Consider the following 10,638-nt stretch of genomic DNA (forward strand, 5'->3'; position numbering starts at 1 on the left):
TCAGGGTTGTAATTAGATGCCTAAGAAAGTGGCATCTTTCTTATAGTGGAAAATTTCCACTATTACTCAAATAGCCAGGCAAAGTTAACATTTTATGGGGGCAGGAGAAATCAAAAGTTGTTTTAAGATCAGCATTAACTTTCCCACGTAGCATTATATGTCCCAAAGGCCACCTGGCCTCTAAGAACTGACAATTTCAGAAATATGACCAACAGCTTCACCTAAAAGATAAATGTACCAGTTTCTACAGTGGTAAGTATACAATGACACAGTTCACATTTTAGGATGTAGTTATCATTTGTACCTCAGAAGCAGAAAATAACTTTAAAGGTGACTGTAAATAACTTTATTTTGATCTTATACAAAACCAAGCAACCTTAGATCTTCCTTCTCCCCTCCCCCAGCCAGCAGCACACACCCCACTCCTCAATTTAATCTCAAAATTAGCTCTCATCTGACACCAACCAACAGAGTTAATTAGGCAGAAGCAGATGTAACTCAGCAGCTCTTTGCTACAAGCAGAATCACAGTGTTTAAAAAAAAATACATAGCTAGGAGAGGAACAAAATCAGAAGTCTCTTATCTGTAGCCAATTCTCAACTAAATACATGTATATTATCCACTTTGTATATTATCCACTGCAAATTTTTTAATCTTAGGCTGATTTGTTTCTGACATCCCACTGGTCCCACTGTAAATTGGGATAAGCTAAGAGAATGGATTGAAAACCAATTTCCTGTTAGCCTAAGCAGTATCTAACCAAAGAGACAAATCTACAGGAAAAAAAAATGCATAATTCATTCAAAAGCAAATAGAAATGATTTTTTTCCTGACCCAGAATTATCCACACCACTTCTCTTTTTTCAGAGCACTGGGACTTGCTTCTTATGGAGATAGGACATTCAATCACAAGCTAAAACTAAAATCATTATTCTCTTTTCATTTTTTTCTATAAAAATTGAAAGTTGAGCTAAAAGTCTATCAAAAATGTTGTAAATCATTCCCTATTAACTCAGGGAATTCATGCCACATAAAATTAAATTATTTTATCTTCTAAGGTTGTGGAGCATTTTATTTTTAGCTACCAAAAAAAAAAAATCAGCAAATTATATGGTTGTATCAAACTGTCTTGTACCATTATTTACATCATTCATTACAAACTATTCTAAACAGATCTACAGAAATGCTCAGTTCAACACTGAGCTTTTAGCTCCACTGGTATTATATAAATATCAACACTATTCAGAAATATTCACGTCAGCATTAGGAGAGTCAAAATATCCTGGATCATAAGTATTATGTGAGTCTTCCTCTAAGCTTTTTCTAAAGCTGTGTTATTTCAAAATCAATGTCATAACACTTGAGTCATGAGATTACAGATGCACCAAAAACAGCAGGAAAAAAAAAACAAGATTAATAATAGAGTGCTCTTTTTTCATCCTGAGTTTTACTTGCTAAGATATTTTTAGCAGTTTTATTTTTATAAGATCCTGAATTCTTTTTTCAAAGCCCACTGCATAACTTAGTGAACATTCACAAATCTTAACAATAGCGTCCAAAAACTATAACATAAACAGCTTAGCAGAGGGGACCTTGAATTCTCTTTCCTCTCTCAACACACAGCATACCCTACTGGCACACTGGCTCAAAATAGCATCCTCAGTATCTGTCACTATGACGACCTCAAACATCATCCAAGGGGCAAGGGAAGATTGGTGAGGTGGATACCATTAAAACACAACATACGGGGCTGGGGATCTGGCTCAGTGGTTCTACTGCCTGCCTGGCAAGTGCAAGGACCCAAGTTCAAGACCCAGTACCAAAAAACAAACAAACAAATAATAAAACACAACATATGCATGTTTGGAAATGTCATAATGAACCCTATTAACTTGTACAATTAATATGAATTAATTTAAAAACCTATCGTCCATATGATGAAATCTGCTAACTTTCAAGTCTTAAATCCATCTATTTCCCTGAAAATTAATGCTTGAGGCCCAGAACATGTGAAATGGAAGCTGAGATTATAAATATGGATCAAAGAATAATCACCAAATATTTAACAAAATAAATGCAGTCCTGAGGCACGTGGCATGGGGACTATAAAGCAAAGCTGGAGACAGAACAGGTGAAAAGCAATTAAGAAACAACAAAGTATTGTGTGGCAGTTCTGCAAAAAGCTAAGCATAAATTACTATATGACCCCATAAGAATTGAAAACAAACACTCAAGTACAGGTAAACATATATTTCATACAGCACTATTCACAGCCAAAATGCCCATGAGCAAGTGAACGGATGATCAAAATGTGGTATATCCATGCACTGCAATATTATTCAGCTACAAAAAAAGGACTGAAGGACTAATAAGTGATTCTACAAAGAGACTGAACTTGAAATCATTATGCTGTAACAGAGGCCAGAAACAAAAGGCCACATATATTAATTGATTTGCAAGAAACACCCAGAGGGGGGAAAAAAAAAGAAACACCCAGAGAGCTGGGCATGCTGATGCATGTTGATGCACGCCTGTAACCCCACCATTCAGGAAGCTGAGACAAAAGGATCACTAGTTCAAGGCCAAATGGGGCTGCATATTGAGTTCAAGGCCAGGCTGAACTACATAGTGAGATCATGCCTCTGAAAAAAGAAAGAAACACCCAGAGTAGACAGTCCAAAGAAAAACTGCTAGGGCCAAGAGAAGGAAGACATGGAAAAAAACTGTTTAAAATGGATGGTGTGTTTTATTTTGGATTGATACAAATGTGCTTTTTACATTTTTTTTTTATTCGTACATGTTTGGAGTACATAATGATTACACTTACTGTGGGAGGTTTGTACATGTACCTAGAACATCTTAATTCTTTTTTATCCCCTTCCCCTTTCATCCTTCTCTACTCCCACCAACTCTTATTACCCTTCCTATATGCAAAAGTATTCTGCCTTAAAGGATAAACTTGTCACTTGTAGGAAAACGGATGCATGAGACCATAATGTTAAGTGAAGTAAGTCAGACACACAAGTTTAAATATTGCATGCTTTGTCTTATATGAGAAACCCAAAGTATATAAATAAAGAGCAAAATAAAAGATAATACAATGCAGGAAGAACTTTTTCAAACGCTGTGAATGTACTAAAAGCCATTCAATTGTTCATTTTTAAAAGGCTCATGTGAATTTCACCTCAATAAATTGTTTAAAAATATGGAAATAACAAAGCACCAAATTTATAAAGTAATTCCAACTAACCAGGCATGGTGACTTACACCTGTAATTCTAGGACTCTGGAAGGCTGAGGTAGGAGAATACTAAATTCAAGTCCATCTTGGCCACCTTAGCGAGACACTGTTTCAAAATAAAGGGCCAGGGATTTAACTCACTCAGTGGCACTGCACCTGCCTCACAAGGGCAAGGTCCTGAGTTCAATCCCCGGTACCAAAATAAAAAAATCTACAAAGGGATGGAGATGCAGCTTCATGCCAAAGTCCTGGTGATAAATTCCAGTTGCTTGCTAACATTTATTGTGGGCCACTGGTACATGACTAGCTAGCTTCTCAGGAAAGCTTAAAACAACTCTGTAAGATAGTACTGTTGCTGCAATTTACAAAAGGAAAATTGAGCCTTGACTGAGCTGAGATCTCAGAGCCGCTAAGCCATGAAGGACTATTTTGTTATGTGTTTTGAACTTTGTTGTTGTTTTGTTTGGTTGTTTTTGGGTTTTTTTTGGTACCAGAGATCGAACTTGGGTCCTTGCCCTGGCCAAATCCCTGGCCCCTTTGCTATTGTTTTGAAATGAGGTCTCACAATGTTGCCCAGGCTGATCCCAAATCCCTGGGCTCAGATGATCCTCTTGCCTCAGTCTCCCAAGTGCTGAGACTATAGGCACAGGCAACTATGCACAGCTTATGTGCCAAAGCACAAATTCTTTGCTCTCTCCCCAGTGTTTTCCAAACAAGGCCCTTTGGGTTGCTTGCAGTTAAGAATCTTTGGAATTAGCTGCACATACCGACTTGTGGGTTAAACATTCAGGGCCACCATAAGCCCCTTACATCCACAAGAGCAGCTCCACTCTTAACAGTTTTGTTTACTGGGCTCCCCCATAAGATTCCCTTCAGAGACAGGGCTCCCCTGATCCCAAAATGAAGTCTGGGAGCTGGGCATGGTGGTGCACACCTGTAATTCCAGTGCTTGGGAGGCTGAGGCAGGAGGATCACTGTGAGTTCGAGACCAGCCTGGGCTACATAGTGAGTTCCAGGGCAGTTGCAACTACATAGCAAGACCCTGTCTCAACAACCGCCCCCCCGCCAAAAAAAAAAAGAAGTCTGGAACAACTGGAACTATTCCTTGTTAAAAACAGAGTGGATGGGTAGAACACCCCTGGGATGGATGGAACTTAAACCAAACCCTGAAAGACAATATAGAACTTGGGACCCTCCCAGCTCCTCCACCCAAGAGACACCTACTTGGAGATCATACATCTTTGTCTCACAGGGAACTTTTAGCTTCCTTACTATTGGGGGTTGGTTTGGTTTGGTTTTGTGAGACAGGGCCTCTCTATGTAGTACAAGCCAGTCCTGAACTCACTCTGTAGCCCAAAATGACCTTGAATTCTCAATCCTCCTGCCTCAGCACCACTAGTGCTGGGATTACATGTATGTAGCCCCAAGCCAAACTTGACTCTTCTTTCACTACTATTTTGGTATTGACTTCACATTTTGTTATATGTTTATGTGGATATTGATCTTGTCTCTCTTACTAGATTGTACTTTTTTTTTTCTTTTTTGCTACCAGGAATCGAACTCAGGCCCTTGAGCTTACAAGGCAGGTGGCAAAACCACTGACCTAAATCCCTGACCCAGATTGTACACTTCTTAAGAAAAGAATTTATAGCCGGGCATGGTGGCACATGCCTGTAATCCCAGCATTCAGGAGGCTGAGGCAGTAGGATCATTGTGAATTCTAGACCAGCCTGGGCTACATAATGAGTTCAAGGTCAAGGTCAGTCTTTTTTTTTTTTTTTTTTTTGTACTGGGGATTGAACTTGGGTCCTTGTGCTTGCAAGGCAGGCAGCAACACCACTGAATAAAATCTCCAGCCCTAAAGTCAATCTCAACTACATAGTGAGACCCTGTCTCAAAAAACCAAAAAAAAAAAAAAAAAACAGGATTCATCTTTGATTCACATTTACATGCCCCAAGATTTGCCAGGCCCAAAACCTGATCATAAGCAGGGTTGCTAGGTGTGGTGCCACACACTTGTAATCCCAGCACTCAGGAGGCTCTGGCAGGATCATCACCATGAGTTCATGGCCAGCCTAAACTGCACTGTGAGACTTTGTCTCAAAAAAAGAAACAAAAAAGCTATTTGATAAATGAATGCATCAATGAAAACGAATGAAGGGAATGGAAGAGAAAGCACAGAAGCTAAGAATGAACTGTCTGGCAAAAGGGTCATTGAACCTATGTGCCTACTGGCCAGAACAGATATGCATTAAAGAGGGATAAGAAATAAAGTTGGTAGCTGGCCATGGTGGCACATACGTACAACCTCAGCCTGGGCTACATGGCAAGTTCAAGGTCAAACTGCAGTTCAGGGACAGCCTGTGCTACATAGGGCAAGCATATCAAAAAACAAACAAGCAAACAACCCAGTGTAGTTACACACACCTATAATCCTAGCACTCTGGGAAGCTGAGGCAGGACATTGTAATCACAAATTTGAGCCCCACTTGGGCAACTTCCAGGATCTCTACTGACTTAGAGAGAACTTACCTCAAAATAAAAAAATAAAAAAAAGAGTTGGGGGTGTGGCTCAGCCCAAAGGCCTTGGGTTCCACCTCCAGTACCACAAAATAAATATATACATACATAGATAAATAGCAAGCAAAAACAAAAAGTTGGCTATGGTTAAAGACAGACTGGGGCATGTGTGTGACAGTTGTAGGAAGTTACTACAGGAGTAGGCAACACAATATACAGTACATTGTGCACACATGCATACACACACACACAAACACGCACGCACCCACAGTTTGCTGAATGTCTGAATCACCGGCAACAGTACCTATAGGTTGAAAGGTAGGGTGACTGAAAGACAAAAGTAACCAATATTTCATCTCCCCACACATGAATCTTGTTCAACTTTTAAGTCTAATTCAGCAGCAAGCCCAAGCAGGCACTCAATAAATGTTAGTTGGATTGAATATTTAATTCCCTGTCTTTTTAGGGTAATACTAAATTCTTTCTCACTACTCATTAACATAGAGTTTTCAATTCATAAGCTAATAATGTTTTCTAAGGATTTCTACGAGGCTAAATCACCATGAAAATTATCATTTCAACTAATACATATTATATTAATTGGAAGTTTAATTTTTCATGTCATGCTTTCCTCGTTGACAATACCTTGTTATGTCATTAAACTATAATTGTATATATCTGCTTCAACAAACAATAACTGAACCATCAATAAACTATTATGGCTTCCATAATCCCTACCAAAGATTAGTTTCAACATCATCATCATCATAAATTAGTGGAGGCATGTCCCAAATCTCCCAGTGAAACCCAGGAATTAGGTTTGCATAGTCATTCCTACATTTAAGTGCTCAATAGTTTTCAGTCTCTAAAATTTAATCACACTGTTAGGAACCTCACAGGAAATTTGATCCCTTGTAAAACAGAGGACTTTAAAGACAAGATGAAAAGTCATTTGAAGTCCTCAGGCCTTTGGAGACAGGTTACACTGATTAATAATAATGATAACTTGGTCTGGGGATTTAGCTTAGTGGCACTACGCTCAAGCGCAAGATCCTGAGTTTGATCCCCAATACCCCCCAAATTAAAAAAATAATAATAACTTCAGAAATAATCAACTAATTTAGAGTATCTTTTTTTAGCACTTGAAAATGTCTATCAGTCCAAATTCTTCCTTAGTTTCTTAAATTATCTTTTAGTCAGTTTTTACTGACAAAGGGAGAGAACAATGCCTTAAGAAAAATTCTGACACGTGAATTTTTAAAGGTTATTTTGAAAACAACCAAAGCATGCCTATAATCATGTAAGCATGCCTGAAAGTATACCACCACACCCAGCAAGGTTGGAGAGCCAAGAAAATTATAAATCTACTTTAAAAATGAACACATGCATAAATTTTTCAAGGGTTTACAAACCTTCTATCACCCATCCATGGACTACCACTACTCACTTTAACATACAGAGGTAGTTAATCCAGTCTCAGAAAGAACATAGCATTTTACACTTCAGGGCATGTTACATTAAAAGGAAGAAAGACAGGTCCAGGGATTTAGAGACGCCTGCCTTGCGAGCTCAAGGTCCTCAATTCCATCCCTGGTATCAAAAAAAAAGGGAAGATAGCCAGGGATTCAGCTCAGTGGCACAGCGCCTGCCTCACAAGCCCAAGGTCCTGCGTTCAATGGAGGGGCTGGGCCTGGGGATGCAGCTCCGTGGTAGAGCACCTGACTGGCTAAAGGCAGTTCCTGTGTGCAATTGCCCACAACAGAAGAGAAGAAGGAAAAGAAAGTTATTCTCTTTGGTTTTGAATATTATCAAAATGTAGGCTTCAAGAATCTTAATTCAGCCAGGTGTGTTGGCACATGCCAGGACTCAGGAGGCAGGACTGCTACAGAGTGAGTTGAAGGTCAGTCTGAATCACATGGGGGGGGCACTTCTTTAAAAAAGTAGGTGTGATGCGAGGGGACTCATCCAGTGTCCAGGCATCCAGCCTGGATCCCACTGCCAGCTCTGTAAATTGTGGGATGTGTGGACATCTTACTAAATCAACTGAAGTCTCAGTTTTCTCAACTCTAAAAATGAGAATACAACCCTGATTTACAGAACTTTGGGGGGAATCATTTAGATAGCCAATATGAAAGAAAGATGGTGGCAGGCACATAGCAGGAACACAATAAAACGCTAGCTCATAAAAAGGAAAAGGGCAACACAGTCAGCTGGAGACCTGTAAAATCTAATCTGGCTCAACTTCTGGCTATATGACCATTTTCTCCTAAGAGACAGGAAGTCAGCACCTGGCTCTTAGTTATAGCTGCAGACAAGTAAAACTTCAAGACTGAGAACAGAGGAAAGTGAAGAGAAGCAAAAATAGATTTGTAATGGCAAGGTTAAGGTCAAGAAGAGTGTATTTTGCTCATACATCTTTAAGGTCAATAAAACTCTTAGGAGATCAAACTGCATAGAAAAGTATCTTCTTGACCTAAGGGTAGGACATGAATCTTAAAATAAGACACAAAAAGCCCGAACTATAAAGAAAAAACCAATAAATTTGACTCCATTAAAATTAAGAACTTCTGTTCATTAAAAGACATCATAAAGACAGCCAAAGAGGCAGGGCCGAGAATGGAAGGAATCTGCAGCATACCAGACAGAGGACCTGTATCCACAGTAAGTAAAGAACTTCTAAATAGCAGTAAAAGACACAAGGACCAATAAAAGGTGTGTGTGGTGGGGAGCTTGAACAGGAACTTTAAAAATAAGGAAACACAAATGGCTAATAAATACATGAAAAGCTGTTCAGTGTGATTACTAATCAGGTAAACACTGGAAGGAGCATAACCTGCTAGAAAACTCTGGAAAACAGTTCGACTGGTGGCTACAAAAGATAAAGAAAAGCATACCTACGATGAGGGCGACTGTATCAGCATCCAAACCCAGGCACTTTTGAGAACTAAGGATGTTGTAAATACAGTGGTACAATACGGTAAACAGGGTAATGGCCATCCTGCCTATGAACTAACAATTTCTTTCCTAGGCGTACACCTTAAGAGAAACGTGTGCACATGGGCACCACATGCCATGTATGGAAGTACACAAACCAGCTTCGTTCACTGTGGCCCCAAACCTGAAACTACAATATCCAGCAGCAGTGGAATAGATAACATGAAAATTATGGTGTATTTTTTTCTCCAGTCAACTAGAAAATACTTATCAGATGACTGTGGGCACCTTATAAAAAGGTGCTCAGGAAATAAAAATTGAGAAATTATAGAAATATTTTATCTCATTTTTCCCATCCATGCATCACCTACCATTCAAGCAAAGACCACTATAGCACACACATTCCTACTTTTCATAACATTATTTCCTTTTCTCTCAACACAAATGTACCTACGCCTATGTAGGGGAAAAACAGAGGTTAACCTCAGACAACTAAGAAACCCAGAACCAGATCACTTCAGTACTGTTCTAATTGGTATACAGAAGTCAGTATGTTGCTCAAGCTTGTTAAAATTACTTAGCAAACTTCCTCTACCTTCCATTCTTCATACTGTTTACCTTTTATTCACATTATGCCTTCCACCTGACAGTTTTAAAAATGCCTTCACAGACCAGGGATGTGGCTCAGTGGCCCTGCACTTCACCAAGTCTGCCTGGCAAGCACAAGATCCTGAGTTCAATTCCCAGTATCCCCCACCCCCAAAACAAACACTCTAAAGGCCCAGGCATGGTCAGCAAATTTTCCGACCATCCCCTCTCAGCAAGTCACTCACAAAGCAAGCAGTCTAAACTGGACTTAAACTCACAACACTCCTGTCCAATGCTGGAATTGCAGGTGTGCACTTAGGTGAGAATTTTATCCTTTCTGAAATACATGATTGTATGTTTTTTGTTGTTGTTGGCTTTTTTTTTTCAGAGCTGAGCACTGAACCTAGGGCCTCACACATACTAGGTACATAATCTACCATTAGCTACATCCCTAGCCCTGTTCATTTAGAGACAGGATCTCATTAAATTGCTCAGGCTGACCTTGAACTTGTGATCCTCCTGCCTAAACGTCCCAGAGTAACTGAGATCATAGGCATGTATCACTGCATGCAGCCAAATGTTCCTTAGAAAACAAAAATAAACCAGGCAGGCCGGGTGTGGTGCACACGCCTGTAATCCCAGCACTCAGGAGGCTGAGGCAGGAGGATGCTGTGAGTTTGAGACCAGCCTGGGCTACATAATAAGTTTCAGGTCAGTCTCAACTACATAGTGAGACGTCTCAAAACAAAACAAAACAAAACAAAACAAAACAAAACAAAAAAAAGAATAATAAGCCAGGCATGGTGGCACACACCTGTGATCCCAGGACTTGGGAAGCTGAGATATGAAGATCACCATAAATTCAAGGCCAGCCTGAGCTACATAACGAGTTTAAGACTAGTCTGAGCTAATCCTGAGACCCTGCCTCAAAAAAAAAAAAAAAAATTAAATTTGATACATGTGTAAGGACTTTGTGAATAAGGCAAAAATAGAATGTTTTATTTCAGGGCTAAGCCAGAAAATCTAGGATACAAAAGAAGAGAGAAATGTATTTTTTTAAAAAAAACTTTATTGGAACACCACAGAACAAACTTTCTGACACAACTGGTTTCCATTTGCTAGGAAGGGTCATGTATGTACTATATACCTTGGCATTCCTGGTACCTCCACTCCAAATATACTTCATTTGTTAGTTCACTTTTCCTACTTCCCACATCTGTAATTCTTTACTCATACCTCCTCATGATCTCCAAGACTCCCCCAACTGCAGGGCTTCAGGTCCTTCACAGTGCAGAAGACCATTTGTAATCTGGCCTCTCCTGTCTTTACCCCTCAGTCCCCCACTCCTTGCACTCT

The sequence above is a fragment of the Fukomys damarensis genome, unplaced genomic scaffold (genome assembly GCF_012274545.1).
Source record: "Fukomys damarensis isolate Sample0158 unplaced genomic scaffold, DMR_v1.0_HiC HiC_scaffold_20, whole genome shotgun sequence".
NCBI lineage: Eukaryota > Metazoa > Chordata > Mammalia > Rodentia > Bathyergidae > Fukomys > Fukomys damarensis.